Source organism: Pteropus alecto, unplaced genomic scaffold, assembly GCF_000325575.1.
Source record: "Pteropus alecto unplaced genomic scaffold, ASM32557v1 scaffold104, whole genome shotgun sequence".
Lineage (NCBI taxonomy): Eukaryota > Metazoa > Chordata > Mammalia > Chiroptera > Pteropodidae > Pteropus > Pteropus alecto.
In genome coordinates this window covers 4,675,469-4,682,654 of record NW_006436664.1, presented here as the reverse complement: position 1 = coordinate 4,682,654, position 7,186 = coordinate 4,675,469, and the positions used below count along the sequence as shown (strand labels likewise).

Sequence of the window (7,186 nt, the reverse complement as noted above, 5' to 3'; positions counted from 1 at the left end):
TGGGAACTAGTTTCAATCTGTGAGCTATATTCACTATATCAGAAAGTGTAACTAGAACATTACACTTCTTTGCTTTGGGTTAGAATTATGTTATCACCTTTTTCTTAGGAAAACCTTGGTTAGATCATACTAATAAGAAACTTGGCTTGATCGTCACTGGCCACATAGGCATTTTAGGGATGTGACTGGGACACTTGGCTGTTATCAGATCTACAGGCCAGACAGTAACTACAGAGGGAATGTTTCACAGGGACCTGTGATAGCATGGCAACCACAATTACCGGATACCTTGTAACAAACAGTACTTAACTATACTTTCTTAATTTCATTGCTGTTTTATACATTATAGATTATTGATTTTATAATATTGTGCAACCCTGAAAACAGTTGGTGAAAAAGTGATGAAAACTTGACTCAATACTGAAGTGGAAATTGTGTCAACACTTACTAAATACTATTTGTTTGGTACATAGGTGCTTTCAAAACATGGTATCCATAGGCAGGGTGTATGCTGATTGCTTTTAATTTAAAGTAACAGTGGAAGATATAGGTCTTTTATTATAATTCTATTTGGGCCTGGATGGGACATAAGTTATAAATAATATCCTATATTTCTGATTTCTTACTTGTTACACAGTTTTGGTGTTATAGGGAAGAAAAGAGGGAGAAAACAGTTTTTTTGTTTTTAATTTTGAACTTTTCTGTAACCTATTTCTTAGAGTCATTAACCTGATGGATTTTTTTTTTAAGCTACTGAAACTCAAAGGTCATAAATATCCAGCAATCAGAGATTAGTTATATATTATGGAACATTTATAAATGGAGTACTATATAGCTATTAAAGGCAATATTGTAAAATGTTTATTGAGTGAATGAATTTAAATTGTAAAACCACGGACGTGACTGGATTATATTTTTTAAAATACGTGTGTATATGTGTGAGTGAATACATATATGTGCTCAAGGAAAAAAAACAGAAAGAACAGTGAAAAAATTTCAAAGTAGTTATTTCTAGGTGGTGAAATATAGAGACTTTATACTAAAAGTGTATCTATATTTTATATTTATGTATAATTAGCATGTGTTGTTTGTATAATTTTTATTGCTTGACACAAGAATTAAAGGAGACATAAATATTGCAAAGTTACTTTTTACACCAGATATCCTAACTTTAGCTCATCAGGCAAGATGGGTTTTAGCAAAAGGAAGCCTGAGATCCTTCCACGTGGTTCCTTCAACTATTGTGTCTGTCAAGGGTTTGAGGGATGCCTTTTGGCCATCCCAGGTCTCAGATTGAACATTAAAATTTTTTTTTTAATTTTCCAATTACAGTTGACATTCAATATTATATTAGTTTCAGGTGTAGATTGAACATTTTTTTCATGGAACATCAGTTAACATCATCAGAGTTTGGGGTTCCAAGAAATCCAGTTTGTGAAACCTGATCTAGACATTTTCAAAATTACAAGTCACAGCCATTATAAGAGCTTTCTAGAAAGCATTTTTTTCACAATGATTGATTAAGTACATTGGAGTGGGTAGGGAAGGACTGACAGAGGTGAAGGAGGTGAAGTATTGTTAATGGAAATTATAATTGAGAAACTTGTGAAATAGAAATCCTTTTCTTTTTTGTTCTTATATTGTGTGAACCAGTGTAGCATCATGTCAATAAAAGAGTTGGTTGTATTTGCTAGATTGTACTCTTTAAAACTTTTATTAAGAAGGATTCATGATAATAAGTCACTTCCCTCTCCTTTTTGCAATAGAAACACATTCTTAGATTTAGATTCACTGATGGCCCTCTTTATTCATGACCTTGTTCTCTTGTTATCTGCCAAATCTGGGGAGTATACTTACGGGTTCCTCTGAGTCAAGAGGCTAAAGAAGCACCTGTAGATCTCAGGAGTAGAGACACATTTCAGGAACAACACAGAAATAAGTTTCATATGCTTCATCTTTACTCTCGTGGCTTTCACTTAGAGCATTAGCACTGTTTGATATTATCAAATAAATAACATTCTATATTGGTACAGATATTATTTCATTAATGTCGATTTTCCTTGATCATGGAAAATGCATTCTCTCTCTTTAGGGAAGGATTTTTAGTCAGCTGATCTTGTGAGAATGTAGAGGCTTGAGAACACTGAGTTGTCTTTTTCTTCTTTTAAATCAAAGTAGCCCTGATATCATTTAACAATTGGATTATATGAAAAATCCCAACACAGCATAGCTCTTCTATTGAAATTGGATTGATTCCTTCAGAGACCATCTGATCTCAACAGCAGCCTGCAAAAAATTCTCTGGACCTTGAAAGAAACTAAAATTAATGGATTTTTTAAAAATCTGAGCTCTCAGTTTTTTGAACATGAAAATATCCCTTCTCCCAGTAATTTGCATCTAAAAACAAAAGCGAAAGCGTGCGTGTCTATACATATAAAAACACCTAATACTTCACTCTGTGCTGAACTTTTTGATTTCCCTATTTACTCAAGAGAATTACCATATTTCGAACATGCTAAAATTTCCTTTGAACTATCTCATCAACCTATAAACTTAAAGTTCTTCAAATTGCATATACTTTTTTAAAAAAATATGCATAGTTTAAAAAAAAAATAAAAGAATTATAAAGTCTACGGCCATGCCACCCTGAATACGCCTGATCCCGTTTGATCTCGGAAGCTAAGTAGGGTTGGGCCTGGTTAGTACTTGGATGGGAGACCACCTAGGAAGACCAGGTGCTGTAGCCGTGTTAAAAAAAAAAAAAAGAATTATAAAGTGCCTCATGCTTATTACGTTCAGAAACTCATTACGTATCCTTTCAACCATATGTTAAGGTTCTAAGCTAGAATATGTATGTCCTGCTCCTGAAGTAACTTGAAGCTAAAACATGAAATTTTGAGACATTTACAATAAAGAATGTTATGATGATTCAAGTTACAAAATGATTCATTACAGTTTTTTTTTTTTTATTAATGACCTTCTCTAAAAGTTTTAAAGCAATTTAATTTGAAAATATTCTTTGCTTTTTAGAAATACATATATTGTATGGAACAAGATTTCTCAAATCTCAGTCTTTTGTCATATTTTGTAATTTTTTGCCATATCTGCATGTCAGTTGTTTATTTTTTACTTTGTGTTTTTTTAAAAAAAGGATTTGCAATCAAGCCACTTTCATTATTGTTTTTTATCTTAAAACTTGTTCTAAGAAATAATATTTAGACTATTAGGTTTTTGATATTTTCGTCATTGATTTTTCTGATACAAAATAAAGAAGTTATAATCATTAAAATAAGTATCTCTATGCATATATTCTCAAAAGACAGGGGTAAATATATCCCAGTTTGGAAATACTGGCATCAAGAAGGTATTATTGTTTCTCTGTGATGGTTAATTTTATGGTAAACTTGACTGGACTAAGGGATGCCCAGATAACCAGGGAAACATTATGTTTGGATGTATCCGTGATGATGTTTCTAGAAGAGATTAGCATTTGAATCAGTAGGCTGAGTAAAGAGGATCTGCCTGCATTGGTGAGGCATCATCCAATCCTTTGGAGATACAAATAGAAAAAAAAAAAAAAAAGGCAGAGGAAAGGCAAATTCTCTCGCCCTTTTCTCAGCTGGGGTAACCATTTTCTCCTGCTCTCAGACATTGACATCGGAGCTCCTGTTTCTTGGGCTTTTGGACTCTGGGACTTAAACCAGTGGCCCCCTGGTTCTCAGGTCTTTGGCCTCAGACCGAATGATAACCACCAGGTTCTCCAGTTTGCAGAGGGCAGTTGTGGAGTTTCTTTTTTTTATTTTATTTTATTTTATTATTAGTTTCAAGTATACAGTATATTGGTTAGACATTTATGTAGCCTCCATAACTGCATGAGCCAATCCTATGATATAGTTTATTGTCTGTATCTATGACTCTGTTTCCATTTTGGTTTTTTTTTGTTGTTCTTTCGTACATACGTGTAAGTAAGATTGTATGGTATCTGTCTTTCTCTGTCTGATACCTTGTATTTATTTTTAAATAGATCTAAACTAACTTGGCAATTATGTGTCAAAAACCTTAAAAATACATATGTCTTTTGACCTAGCAATTCTACTTCTGAGACTATTCTAGGAAATATTCAGAGATTTGGACAAAGATTAATTTATAAAGATGTTGATTATGGTGTTATTTATAATAATGAACGTGAGAAATGTGAGAAGCAATCTAAACTACAGGAGATTGATTAAAGTGTTATGCATACATGTGATGGAAAATTATGAAGATATTCAAGAAATCAAGTTACAGGACTCACAAAAATGTTAATGACATAGTTAAAGAAGAAAAGGCTATGGAGATATATGGGAACACTGTACTTTTCACTTATTTTACTGTAAACTTAAAGCCATCCTAAAAATAAAGTATACCAGTTTTTTAAAAACTATGTGAACTCGGTGGCAAAGACATGGAAACAACTGAGTATCTTTTGACAAACAATTGAATAAAAAAGATGTGATACATATACACAATGGAATATTACTTAGCCATAAGAAAAGAAGAAATACTGCCATTTGCAATGACATGGATGGATCTTGAGATTATTATGCTGGGCAAAATAAGTCAGCTGAAAAAAGTCAAGAACCATATGATTTCGCTCACATGTGGGATATAAAACTGAAAGTAACAAAAGAACAAGACAAAAAACTCATAGACACAGATAATAGATTAGAGATTACCAGAGGGAGAGGGGGTTGAAGGGAGGTAGAAAAAGAGTAAAGGGGTCAAATATATGGTGACAGAAGGAGATGTGATTTGGGGTGGTGAACACACTATGCAATATACAGATGACATATTGTTGAATTGTACACTTGAAACCTATATAATTTTATTAACCAATGTCGCCCCAATCAATTTAATTTAAAAAAAGCTATGTAAACTGAAAATAAACAAATAAATTTACAAAGCAGTATGTTTTATATGATCCCTATTTATAAAACCAAAAGACTATATACCAAAATAAACGTGGTTTTCTCTTTAGCTAATTTTCTTCTGTATACATTTCTACATTCACCATATTTGCAAATGATAAACAGAGTAATTTTTAAATCAAAAGAAGAAAATTTAAAAAGCTGTATGTATGGTTTTTAAAATACTTAGAGTAAGGTATGTTTGGAGAAATTAAAGTCCCAAGTGGTTCAGAACTAGTCGAGACAGTAGGAACCAGACAGAGAAAACTCAGGACCGGGTGAGCCCTGCCCCCAAACTTGAAAAGTGAAACCTTTTGAGGAAAAAAAAAAAATCTTCAGAAGAACAATTCATTATTCCTAGAATAATTCCTCAGAATATCAAACTACTTTAAAGACCTGGACTCCATTTCAGCTTGCCTCATGCCTTCTGCAATACCTTAACCTCATCTATCCTCTCCTGCAGTGACCTCTCAGAAGATCCCATAGTTTCTTAAAGCAGGTTTTCTCAGGCAAAAAGGGCAGATGGAGAGTTAGGAGTCCACAAGCAGGAAATGGCTTCTTCTAGGCTTGTTCTGGGCTTAAGGGTGAGATTCCAGTTTCCCTCTATTATGCTCCAATCAGTTCTCTGCGAAGGAAAGGCCAGGATTCCTGGAAGAAACTTTGTTCAGGAATAAAGTTTTTATCTTTGTTGCAGAAGTCTCTGTACTGATTTGGAAATACCTCCAGTGTATGTTTTGTTAAGGAAGAGAAGCAAGGGTCAGAACAACATACTGTATGATACATTTTGGCTAAGAAAGAGAGGAAAAGAAGTAAATACATGTATATTTGCTTACATTTCCCTAAAGAAACATTGGAAGGATATACAAGAAACTACTAAAAGAATTTACCAAAAGGGAGATGGGAAATTGGATGGACAGAGGCTGAGCTATGAACAAGTCTTCTTAATGAACATATTTTTATAGCATTTTTATTTTTAAACCATGTAACTATATTGTCTACTCAGAATAAATAAAATTCATCTAGAAATTTAGGGAGAAATAAGAAAATTGTCCCTTTGTGGGAGATGGGGGACAGGAGGCAGGAAGACTTGCAGGTAGCATAATGTCAGTCATTTTCGTCAAAAGGTGGGGGGAATTATCACACAGCTCTTTTGATGGCCAGGATGTGGCCACTTAGGGTCTGGAGGTCAACCCAAACATTTGATGAGAACTTATTTGATATCTTACCAGGTTATGATCCAAGCCAGGTATTTGGGCCAAGAAGTATTCCTTTACTAGTGGGACACAAGAAGGCATTTAGTACCTGTAATATAGCTACTGACCTGCAGCTCTGGGATGCATAGAACCTGGGGCCTGTCTAAAGCAGAACACACCTATAGCTGCGCCCAGGGTACAGGCCAATTCTGGATTTAAGTGCCACGACCTTAAATTAGCTTCTCCTGCTAATTTAACAGCCCCTGGGGCTCCTGCTACTGCTAATGTGCCTTATGTGCTAATGCGTTAACAGGCATGAAGGGATTGCAAAATGTGACTCATATGTCTAAAGGTATATGTTTTGTTTATACAGATACTACACTCATTTCTTGGTTATCTACAAGTGGAATTATCTACCTGGCAAGGATGGAGTCAGTCAGAAGAGGGTTGGAACTGGGTACAGAAAATATGAATATGTGCATATAAAGGATAGAAAGTGAGTGTACAGAGGAAGAAGGACAGAGGGAGAGAAATTGACTGCATGCCAAAAACAATAAAAATGATTTTGCCTCTCTTTTCATTAACCTATATGTGGACATGTCAGATCAGAGGCAATGAAATTTTAGGGTTTGGAAGGACATTAGAAATAAATTAGTGAAATTGCTTCAGTCTACAAACAAGGAAATTGAATATAAAACATCCATGAGGTAGGTGGGGAAAGTATATATATATATGCACATAGATATAACATGTATGTGTTATCTGCTCACACTAAGATACACCTTGGAATGCTTTTCCACTTCTCGGGCCATTTAATTTACATTCGGTTTCCTTTAGAACATTATTATTAGTTCATTCTCATTGCTAAAATGAGTCATGAACATCAGACTTATACATTTTTTTATTATTTTGAAGCAACTGTCAAACACTATGGAAGTGGTTTCATTTACCTCAAGAATTTGCCAAAAAAAAAAAAAAGTCCAATGATGACTGAAACCAGTAATGACTATTTTCTATTTTCTTTTCCTGAAGTAATTGACCATTAAT

The 7,186-nt window shown here is 34.0% G+C and overlaps 1 non-coding gene across 1 annotated transcript; it reads left to right on the top strand.

Moving 5' to 3' along the window:
* Positions 1-2,628: 2,628 nt before the first annotated feature.
* On the top strand, positions 2,629-2,747 carry LOC112481114. Its single transcript, XR_003046805.1, has one exon. It is a non-coding gene; the product is annotated as a 5S ribosomal RNA (ribosomal RNA).
* Positions 2,748-7,186: the final 4,439 nt, after the last annotated feature.